Source organism: Lissotriton helveticus, chromosome 1_1 (genome assembly GCF_964261635.1).
Source record: "Lissotriton helveticus chromosome 1_1, aLisHel1.1, whole genome shotgun sequence".
NCBI lineage: Eukaryota > Metazoa > Chordata > Amphibia > Caudata > Salamandridae > Lissotriton > Lissotriton helveticus.
In genome coordinates, this window is record NC_136057.1 from 156,107,538 (window position 1) to 156,119,798 (window position 12,261).

The 12,261-nt window shown below is 48.5% G+C and overlaps 1 protein-coding gene across 3 annotated transcripts in view; it reads right to left on the reverse strand.

Annotated features, from left to right (window-relative positions):
• MED8 (mediator complex subunit 8) overlaps positions 1-12,261 on the reverse strand; it is a 57,658-nt gene that overhangs the window by 36,679 nt on the left and 8,718 nt on the right. The gene's annotated exons all lie outside the window — the stretch shown is intronic.

The window sequence follows — 12,261 nt, forward strand, 5'->3', positions numbered from 1 at the left end:
CCTCTTGTGCGAGCCAACAAACTACTGGATTAGACTATTGCAAAATTATCAATGCAGGGACACCAAAGTAAGAAACACAAAGCCCTGAGGCTCCAAAATAAAACCTCTAGACACATTCTAAACCCAAAGAACTTGGTCAGTGTCACTACAGATCTAAAAGAACTCCACTGGCTCCAAGCAGACTAAAGAATCAAATATATAAAACTATTCACGGATTACAAAGCCTTCAAAAGAAAGGACTTGGATAGTAAATTACTAATGGTGTGGGTGAGGCCTGGACAGAAAAGATGGGGGGACGCGATCTTCTGTTTTCTGGTCTGGTTCCCGTGGTGGAATGATCTTTTGGGTGCTGGCGTGCCCTAATTGAGGTCAATGCGTGGCTCTGAGAATCCGCTGATCCAAGGGGAGAGAGGGCGCGGGGTCGGCCCCAGCGGAGCAAAGGAAACATTGCTCCCGAGCAGCCGTGATGGAGGGCTGCACCAACAAGATTGGGGCTGAGGATCAGGCCCCATATATGTTCTGTGGCCTAGGTAGTACACCACGTCCCCAACAGCAAGGGTGAAGATCTGCCAGGAACCAAAGGTGCGAACTGACCAAGCGTCCCGCCGGGCGGGTCCACATTGTGCACATGAGGCAGGGGAGGAGTTCGGCACCCCTATGGCGCCTGGACGGCAAAGATGGGGGGACGCGCTCTTCTGTTTTCCGGTCTGGCTCCCGTGGTGGAACTGATCTTTTGGGTGCTGGCGTGCCCTTATTGAGGTCAATGCGTGACTCTGAGAATCCGCTGATCAAAGGGGAGAAAGGGCGCGGGTTGGCCCCAGGGGAGCAAAGGAAACATTGCTCCTGAGAAGCCGTGATGGAGGGCTGCACCAACAAGATTTGGGCTGCGGCTGAGGATCAGGCCCCATATATGTTCTGTGGCCTGGGAGGTACACCACGTCCCCACCAGCCAGGGTGAAGATCTGCAGGGAGCCAAGGGTGCGGACTGACCAAGCGGCCCGCCGGGCAGGTCCACATTGTGCACATGAGGCAGTGGAGGAGTTTGGAACCCCTATAGCGCCTGGATCGATGATGGAGGAGGAGTGGGGCTTTACTGAGAGGCACGCAGGTTCCCTGCTGAGTCTAGCTGCAGATGCTGCGAGGGTCTCCTGGGTTGTGGCCGAGGCCCCAATCGGGGGAACCACACGGAGTCGAATCTTTGCCGGGGCCACCGGTGATTTTACAGGGAATCCGATAAGATTGCGGTGAGTGTGCTGAGACCACCACTAGCATATTGGGGAGGCTGGTGCAGTCTTGCTGTGTCCATGACCCTTGAAACATCACGTACTCACTTCTGCTCGCCTAAAGAGTAGGCTTCTTTGGGCCAACCCAGTAGCCCTTGGGACTTGAAAGGCAGTCATGGGAGTGGGGGATACAGGCGACTATGAAGCTTGTGCCAAGTCCTTAACCACAGGGGTCCGACTGCTTGTGCTGCCCAAACGGCTCTCTGGTGCAAGCGGGTCAGACCCCCACCCAGCTACTGCTCTGCGGATCGGTGGACCCAGGTGAGGAAAGGGTGACCCTGTGAACCTACCTGGCTTGGGGTTATGAACAGCGACCGGAATGCTCGGTCAATGCGACCGCGGGCACTATGGATCGTAATATGGGTGGCCAGGCCCAAGTTAAAATGGACAAATACACGGCCCCCTGTTGGAGGAAAGAAAGATGCCAAGGGAGGAGAGCCTTGTCTTGGTGGAGAAGTGTGGCTCAATGGTTAGAGCAGGCAGACCTTGATGCAGAGCTCTGGCCAGGGACCAGGGTTCGATTCCCGCCTCGGCGGGTCTCCGACTCATTAATTCCCCTGACTGGATATTCTCGCCTCAGTACCTGTTCTGATCATGGGTCCCACGCTGCAACTCTGGGCAATAGCTTGCTTAGTCTCCACAACGGCCCCAAAAGCGCTGGGATGCCTGGCTGCACCTGGGAGGTGCCCAGGAGTGGACATTTCCCAGGAAGGGTTCCCAAGTAGTATACGGACAGCGCCGGGACACCTCCGGTGGAGGTAGCTATGCGCTTTACAAAATTCCGACATTTACATTTTTACATTTGTCCATCGAACTCACACAGCGGAGACAACTTCTTAGTAATACTGCAGGCCATCCAGGACTCCAAGTCTGTGCAGGAGATCAAGATTGGGGAGGTCGGGTCACTGTAGTCCTGCTGGTACAAGACCTCCGATAGTCTGTAAACTGGGTAACTGAGGCGGAAGGTAGAATCTCTGAATTGGAAGATAACATGTGGGTACTCTCCTCTGAAGTGGCCCGCCTCACACATTCTGCCATGGCACTCCAGGACCGAGCAGAGAATGGTGAAAATAGAGCTTGATGTAACAATCTCTGGTTGGTAGGCTTCCCTGAGGGAACAGAGTGCTCTGCACCGGAAACATTTCTGGAGCAGTGGATCCGATCATGGCTGGACAAGGATTGTCTGTCCCCTTGATTTATTACTGAAAGGGCCTACTGGTCACTGGCTCAGAAACCTCAGCTGGGAGCACCCCATGGCTATCATAGTGCGGGGTGCACTATGATAGCCAAATTTTTGTACTACAGAAACAGGGACGCAATTCTGAAAGGGATATGGGTCAACTAATTTGGGATGTTTCCCAACTACACTTGTCATGTCCAAGCAAAGCAGAAAATATAAGATCAAGTTAAGCAGAAACTGCAGAACATGAACCTCGTGTATGCCCCTCTATCCCGCATTTTTGCAGGGGCTTCCCTGATTTTAAGTCATATTTCTTCGATACTCTAAAAGAGGCTTCGACCTGGTTCACAGAGCAGCACCCCTTTTCAAAGCACCAGCCCCTGAGATGGAAGAAGACTACCCGCCTCGAAACCAGGTAGGTGGGGACTGGGGAGACCTGCTGATGCAAGGCAGTGGACATGATCTAGATGGCAGAAGGCTCAATCCTACTGAAGCCTCCAAAGAGTCAGAGGGGGCACATCGGAAACAGAATGATGCCGATGCACAACCAAGGAGCGGGAACCAATGCCCTGGTCGGGCACTAGAACAGGATAAGACTCTGCTGATGACTACTCTGCAAAAGTAAACATTGCATACCAGCAACATTGTATCCTACCGAAGTGCCTTTTGCATATCATTCCCAATTCAGAGCTATTGACGAGTTAGCTGCCCCTACAGACTAATTACACCAATCCAGAGTTAGTTCTGTATTGATTTGGGAGTTTGAGCAACAGATGCTTCTCCTAGAGGGAAGAATAGGGTGGGGAAGTTGGGCGGGGGCGGTTTGGGGTATGTTTTGGTTACTTTGTATATTCTTGTTGCTCAGCTTCTCCCAGTACTAAGCTCACATTTTGCACACCTATGTAACAAACTTGGTAAGCCCCCACAACGGTCCTTACTTATATCATACCTTTAGCAGCACAGGACCGTTTGCACCCTACACTGTCCCACACCATCCCCGACCATCACCACTGCCATGCGTGCCCTCACGGCAGTCACATGGAACATTAATGGGCTTCTGGACAGAATTAAGAGAGGGGCGGTAATGCAGTTGGCATACCAATATATTCCGGCAATCCTAATGTTCAAAGCGACTCTCAGCTACAAGGTACCAGTTGTCTGTTCCTAGCCGGTTTGGGATATAACTGAATATTCCATGCTGGGTATTCTTGAGGTACAGACGGGGGGCCATACTCATTCACAAAACGTTGCCCCTAGTTGTCTCCAGGGTGTCCAGAGATGCATACAGTTTTGTGGTACTTGGAGGCTCCATTGAGTGTAACCCCTGCAATCTGAGGTGTGTATACGCCCCCTGCCATGGCCTGGTCCACAATGGTGAGCCTCAGAGAGCTAATTTTTCCCTAACACAAGGGGTGACGATTAATGGGGGGGAAATTTCAACAATATCATGACTGAAGAAGATGGGTACAGACCCACTGAAGCATCATAAAAGAACAGTGAGGGGCCTGTCTGACTGGGTCACCGGAATGGGACTTAGCGATGTACGGAAAATATGGCATCTCAGACAATGTGCATATACACATGCGTCGGTAGGACACGGCTCGCTGTCCTGCATTGACTACCTGTTACTCCCAGCCACTGACATCATGCACACAACAGGGTCACATATATTACCTTGAGGGATCTCTGATCATGCTGCATTAACGGCACACTTCACCGATCCCAAACAGGAGACAGGCCTGTGTGGCGTCTTAATGCCTAGCTCTCACTGATGAGAACTTCTCTGCATACTTGGCAGAAATACTGAAGTTATTTCTAGACCTCAATAGGAGCACAGTAGACTCAGCTGGTGTGCTGTGGGGAGCCTGTAAGGCATCCAAGAGAGGAATTGCCTGCTTGTATTTTTGGGGCAAAGATCGCGGACGACTGAAAAAGATTACAGAGCTAGAAACATCTATATCATCCCAGGGGCGTAAAGGATGAGGCCACCAAGCGAACAGGATACAACGCCATCTGGCCCTAGATAGGGCCTCTCTGTGCCAGCTATGCTTGTAGTTGTTGGATAGCCTCCACCCAGAAATCTATGAATGGGGTGACAAATCTGGTAAACTCCTCTACTTGCTAGCCACAAAGAACACAGAGTTCAGGGTGGTACCCAGAGTGATTGATGGGAATGGGGTGTTGGTGGAGACTTCTGCGGGGATCGCATCTGTCTTTGCACAATACTATGAGGCTTTATGTGTGGAACAAACCCTGCCGGGCTGTTAGACTGGGACCCCGCTCATTGGGAACATACCCCTACCTCAGCTGTCAACAGCCAACAGGGATGACCTAGGGCAGTCACTCTCACTTGAGGAGGTGGGTTAGGCACTCTCAGACCTAAACTCTGGGAAAACCCCTGGACCAGATGGCTATCTGGTGAAATATTACCATAATCTCCGCCCGGACATCCTTCCCTTTATTTTAGATATGTTCATGGAGGCGATCACCAAAGGACGAAATCCAACAGCAACAGATCTAGTAGTGCTGGTTGTCCTGCTAAAACTGGGCTGCCAACCAGACCAATGTGCCTCACATTATCCCTTCTCCTTTATCAACAAGGAGGTCAAGCTCTATGCTAACCTATTAGCTAGCTGCCTCCTAAGGGTATTACCCCACTTGGTCCAACTGGACCAGTGCGGTTTAATACCACACCTTAGCACAAGACACTGTATCAGTAGGGTTCTCCTGGTGCTAGCTTGCATTTGGTTGATAGACGGCCAAGCAGCATTTCTGCTTGTTGATTTTGAGAAATCATTCGATACCCTGTACTGGTTGTTAATCCTTAAAAAGATGGGCTTTGGTCCGGGATACTGGGCCAACATCAGGGTCTTGTATGCAAGTGAAAATAAAAGAAGCCTAATTGTATGGGGCGCGGAACGCAGAACCTCTCCCGGAACTGATTAGAGAGGTGTTCTGAGTGTGGAGGGCGCTGCTGCCTTGTACTGGATGGAACCACAGTATCACACTGGAGACTGCCCTGTGAGTGGCCCGCTGGATGCGTCACATGGCAAACCTCCAAGGATTCCGAGGGTGGGACTGCATTGGGATATTGCGCTTGGGAGATACATAGGATAGAGGCCACAATAAATCATTTCAGAAGCTTCAGTCACGAGTTCCACATGCATAAATTGCAGTTCTTTTGTTACTTACAACTTAGGCATGCTCTTTCCAAGTACCAAGAACAGCTGATGGAGGTCCAGGAATAGAGCCCACTCGAGAGTGGAGTTCTTATGGGTCCCCTGGAAAAAAGTGAGAGGTACCGGAATACAGCCCACTTGAGGGGTGAACACTTATGGGTACCCGGGGAAAGAGGGTAATTTTACAAATCTATAAAACCTTGGTTACACACTCTCCTGGCCTGCTGGGACCCTGACGGTGAAGTGGGAGGAGTGTGTGGCCCCCTGGATTAGATGGACTGTCTACGGCACTCTGGCAGTCTCTGCACCACTTAGGCTCATACAGTTTTATCTCCATCAAGTTTACCTCACTCCCTACGGTCTCTGGAAGGCCCGGGTACGCCCCTCACCTACTCCAAAAGATGCCAGAAGCCCAGAGCGGATTTCTATCGCACAGTATGGGCCTGTCCTGTCATACAACATTATTGATAAAGTATTCTCTCCACTCTTCCTAAAGTGGTGGGACTGCACATCAACGCAAACCAATTCTCGCTATTCTGGGCATTTCAAAGGACATGGCGGGACCGCATGGGGACATGAAGCTGGTGGGTTTGGCACGTTGCTCTCAAAAATGGATGTAGCCAAATATTGGAACTCAACAAGTGCTCCTTCCATTGCAGCTTTGAAGAGAAGTATGGACCAGTGCGCGAAGATGGAAAAGACAATATATATAGCACAAGGGTGTCCTGGCAAATATGAGAATGTTTGGAGCAAATGGTGGGCATATCATGGTCTAGAAGGTGAAGGCTGTTATGGGCAGTTACCGCAGCATCATATTTTCTGTTGGTGGGACTGTGGGTGGTGTGTATCCGTGCGAAGTACTCTATACACTGCGTTTACCTTGTGAGAGTAATCATTGTTGTACTAAAGTACAATAAAAAAATATATATTAATAATGAATGCTCCATGATTCTATGTCAGGGCTATAGGCGAGGAGTATGCTGTACTTTCTTCACTCTTATTCAGCAGCATTGTTAACAACAAACAAAGATTTTACTTTCCATGAAACTCGGGATGAAATCAAGAATAAAGTAAAGTAATGTGCAATTAACAGTCAGGAGCCCTTTGATAGTCTTCATCTCTGCTGCTGCCTCCTCTTCCTTCACTGTTCCTGCAGCAGAGACAAGTGCCTCCAGGCCACTTTTATACTATTATTTGATGCTTATTATTGCTTCTTGTGCTATTTTTCGCTAAGTGGATTGTTACAGTGTATTTGCTTTACAACACAGACACGGGAAAGCTGGTCGCTCCTCAGCGGCTGTCCCTTAACCAATTATGCGTCTCAGCACTCAGGCCTACTGCGGTGCGGTCCTCCAACCACTAAAGGGAACTGTGGTGAACATGCATGGTCTCTCGAGCCAGCGCGCTAATCCTCTGAGACCTGTCAGCGTGGCCGGCCAGGAGCTCCAGATGTTGCCCTGTGTTGCCCCATACGCCCCTAACTGGGGTCTGTATAAAACGCGTGTATCGCTTTCTGAAGTTTGAGCTTCTTTCTGGCTAGACACCATCCAGTTGCTATTTTACCCCTACAATCCACATAGGTTCTAGTGGTGTCCTGCAAGACCCACCATGCCATTGGTCCATTGGGTCTACATATTCTGGCTGGGAGACCCCCAGCTCATTTTTATACCCTCCAACGCTTACCTGGAAACTCCAGCCCTTGTCTATCCCACTATCCCCTAGCTTGCTATCAGTTGCCCCCCTCCGATATGAGTCTGTCAGCGCCAGGATGCCTTTCTTTAGGTGATAGTGCGCTATAGAAGTGAAGTAAATAATAAATAAATAATATTGGTTACCCAATAAGTTACTGCCCACCATGAGTGATGTGGAATAAACCTACAATGAAGAGGATGAGGTTACTTACCGCCCAACTGATGATCATTTTTGCAAGGTGATAGACGCCTCTGTCCTCAGAGCAGGTAATAATGCGGTAGCTCCCCTGGAACAGAAACTCCTGCAACATGCTAAGCACTGCTTCAAACCCCTCCCTGGGAAGGGAGATACCCTCGGAAACCTGTGCCCGGTACCACCAGGGACCCCTGACCAGCCTCCGCCTACACCCAAGTGTAAAAGGGGTACATCCCCTGGTGTCGACTTGGACGCTTTTGACCACTTAAGGAAGGCATTTATGGACCACTCTCAGCCCATGGCTTTGGAACCCTTGTGTATGGCCCGTCTGGGCAACAGCCCACCGGCAATATCCCAGTCCTCCCTGCCAGAATGACTCGCCTTCGGGCTCTGATGCAAACAAGGACCTAGGGTCCCACCCATGGAGACCCTTGCCGACGCTACCTAGCGATACTTTGCCTACAGGGACCGACCCCCAGGACCATCCGGTATGTTGGAACCTGACCTACTTCTACACCCCCTGTAGGCAGAATGAGTCCCTGCGGATAAGGCCACGACTTTAGACACAAGAAGCCCTTAAATAAGGAGCCTTCCGATAATGAGGTCTGCAAATGTCTCCGGGCGGAATGCCCGCACATGTTGCTGGGTGATAAGGTAGCACTAACCCAGGAAATAGACGACTGCATGAACACCTTCCCAGGGAAGTACATTTGTGACCCGAAAAAGGGTATGGATAGGTCCTGGTGGAGTTACCAGGAAAAGCTCCTTGTTCTCTCTGGCCCACTAACTCACATTTTGGCATTGCGGAGGACACAAAGGTATCCAGCACCTTGATATTCCCGGTGGTACTTTCTGGGTGGGCCATAGGGCCATCATCATTTTGAGGAATGCGAGCTGTGCCATCTCCACAGAGAGGCCACAATTGCTTCTCATACTGACCCAAGCTAGGGGACCTCGCCATCTCAGAAGCTGGCCCCGGTGCACAGCGGTTTGTTTGGTAACCTGTTCATTTGGGAACTAGAAAAGTTTGTGGCAACATATAACGTCTGAAAAGGGCCCAAGCATCTATCAAGCACATTTTTTCCGCCCTGTGCTTTCACCGGGGCAGGCCATGGTAGGGGGCGCTCAGCCTGTAGCTTGCAATAAACAGCTCCTGTTACAGGCTACACCAACAGAAGGGGACTACCAGGACGCCTTCAAATTTGGCAACCAATATCTCACAAGAGGGTACTAGAACACAGGGGCTTGCGAAGTGGCAACAGAGGTAGTTGCAATTATAGTTCCAATCAAGGTGAGTGTTCAGCTCTTCCCACACCAGTGCCTGGGGGGCAGATTTCAGGGACCTGTCCACAATTGGGCAGCTCTCACCTCAGACTCTTGGGTACTCCTGGCACCACTTCAAAATGGAAGGTATTCACCTGCTAGGGGAATCTCTTTCAACACAATGAATGGATGGCGCGTCTCGACCTCAAGGATGCATACTTGACTATTACAATCTTCCCTCTTCAACGCAAATTCCTCCAATTCAAATGGCAGGAACAGACATTCCAGTTCACCACACTTCCCTTTGGCCTTTCGCCCACCCCGTGGTGTTTTACTAAGGTCATGCGTCTGGCGGTAGAGATTCTCAGGGCTCTGGGCATTCGGCTTATCGTCTACTTAGACAACCTTCTCCTCATGGACCGGTGACAACAGAAACTCTCTGTGCACCTGCAGATGGCAGTTGTTCTCTTGGAGACTATGCTTCATTATCAACCAACAAGAGTTGACCCTTATTCCTACTCAGTTTCTGGTGTTCCCGCTAAGTGGATTGTCGCTATTCTGTAGTGGACTCGGTTCGGGCCACACTAAGCCCTCCCTCAAAGAACATTTGTTCAAAATCAGACATGAAGTATGCCGCGCTGCGGCCAAACCAGCCACCTCCCTTTGGCAAATCACAAGAATGGTGGGGCTTCTGTCCTCCTTGTTTCAGGCCATTTTCCACGCCCCCTTTACTATCTGGCCCTGTAACGCCTCAAAGCCTTCCACCTCCAGAGGGTTCACCTATTCTCAGGTGGTTCCACTTTTGGAGGAGGCTCGGGAAGAGAGCCAATAGTGGTTTGCCCACATGGAGACAAGGAACGTGTGAGCGATTTTCTGTTTGCTTCCGGATCTAGACATCGAATCAGACGAAGGCTGGGGTGCGACATGTGCGTAATTCTCTAGCAAAGGATGATGGACATCTTACGAAAAATCCCTTCATATTAATTGCCTCAAACTCTTGGCAGGCTCCTTCGCAGTTCAGTGCTGGACCATGAATCATGTGAAATGCTGTGTCCTCCTCAAGATAGACAACATAGCAGCAGTGCGTTATATAAACTATCTAGGTGGTACACGATTCAAAGCCCTCTCAGACCTGGCGAGACACTTTTGGCACTGCTGTCTTACGAATGAAGTTTCTGTGACGGCAGAGCACCTCCCGGGGCAATCAAACCAAGTGGACAAGTGGCACTTCTGGCATATAAGTGCTTTCCTGAGTGCTTTTGCCTACCTTTGCCTCGTTTTTCACTGTTTCCACTTGTTTTCCCATTATCACTCCTGCCTGCCGCCTGTTTTCCCGCCTTCCACCTAGGGCCATCCACTGCCTCCCCACACCGTTCCATCCTCCCAGAACCAACTTAATGAAGGCAGCAGCACGGCTGCACAGCAGACATGCATCAGAGATGCGCAAAAGTCTTACCCGACTGTGACCAGCTCCAGGACCCCTGGATCTTTCACCCACTATGGTACACCACTTTCGACCTACAAGCCCTGGACCCCGGACGCACCAACAACCCTGATGAACCTCCACGCAGAAGCAAACAGCTCCAGCGCCTCAAGAACCTCATGGGTGATGTGCCGAGCTTTACAAATGTTTGGTTGATTGAAGCTTAATTCCTGATAGTTTAAATGCTTCAGCTGTAGTGTCATTCAGTGAGTCTTGTGTGCTGTGAAAGCTGAACCAGGCAGACATCTAAACAAGACTTCCTGCCAGGGTGCCTGCTTGGCTGAAAGAAATGCAAATGTATGCAACAAGTTAATATGCAAATGTTAAGGGTAATCTGCAAATGTAAAGGATGCTTGGGAGCCGGTACTGGCTTTCGTTGATTGAATTTGTGATGACAAAGATTTATTCTTTTTGAGTGGTTGTGCAAGGAGTTAACAACTGAGCTGTGAAGTGTATGCTTTTAATTGCATTTATATAGCACTTACAACCCCTGAAAAGGTGAAGAGGCAGTTACTTAACAAAATTGCAATACGTAAAGTCTGGGTATTACTAAAATCTATACCAGGACTTTTAAAATCTATTTTATAGAAACAAGTTAGACTATTATCTAAAGAAGACGACATGAAGGTAATAAAGACCTCTAAGAGCAACATTGGGCTTAGTTAATTCCTTTCGGGATAAACTCAGACAGCCATACCGTGACTCAGCCTTGAATAAAACAAATTTAAAGCAAATCTTGTTAGTCAGACTCGTAGTACTGCTAATAAAAGACAAATATTTGCTGGAAAACGCTAGAGGTGGTTACCACTTGCAGACTGTGTCACCAGCACGAGGAAACTATGGCTCATTTTGTTTGCATCTGCCATCGACTGACCATGCACGTCGCACTGTATTGAAACCTCTATTTTTAAAATACGGGACTCGTACCTGCACAGATGCAATGAAACTTCTCTTTAATTTGGAGATTTCAATGGAACACCATTTAAAAGAACTTATAAGTAAAGACTCAGGCAAGAATTAGAGTTTTAAAACAGTTTTTGAATTAGTGAATATACATGTATTTAACTGCTTTTTCCCACTGTACTGTAGATTAGATTGGTTCAAATAAATGATATAATTAATTTTTTCACTGGTCCTTGTAATAGTTTTAACTAATTGACTCATTTTGCAATTCATTGTAACAATTTGAATGAATTGAAACAATAAAATAAATGTATTAGTTCATTCATACTAAAATCTATATATTTTGGAAGCACAATTTTATCTTAAACCCTTTAGCGTTTTTTGTAGCAGTACATCGCATACTGTGTGTAATGTACTACAGGATAAAAAAAATGTTTTCATTTAAACTGCATGCTATTTTATATGTAGCTACCCAATGGTGAAACACCCAAAAAAACTTGCAGAATATTTTGTTGTTTTAGCCAAACCGTTGACCTTGCCCCCATTGTATGCAGTATCACAGTTCCCATACTTTTTTTTAATTCACTTCCAACACTGCAGAAGGGGCATAGTGGTGGCACAAGATCACACTTGAGGTAGAGGGGGTACAGCAATGGGGATGAGTCCTGTACGGGTTTGGGTGGGATGGGGTAATGGGTCCAGGTCAGGGATAAACCTAACAGTCCTTGGGCAGCTGTTCGCTTAGGTCTGGAGAAAGTGTAATATAACATTTCTATGATCTAACCTCAAGAAAAGTTGCAACCAGGGTGGGGGACAGGTAACAGCTCCTCTATTACAAACCGTAAAAGATTCAGGATGAAGAAAGGTTTGTTGGTAAGATGACTATACAATGCAGAATTATAACAAGTACTACTGAAATTTAGTTTCGAAGTAGAAAACATTTCTGGGGAAGCAATGCTAGTGCATTGTATGTTCTGGTTTTTATCCCACCCTTGTCGCTATACTGAATTTACAAATCAAAGCACAAATATTCCAAGTTAAGAAACTGAGTGTTCCGGAAGTGTAGTCGCTAAGCAAGGTCAC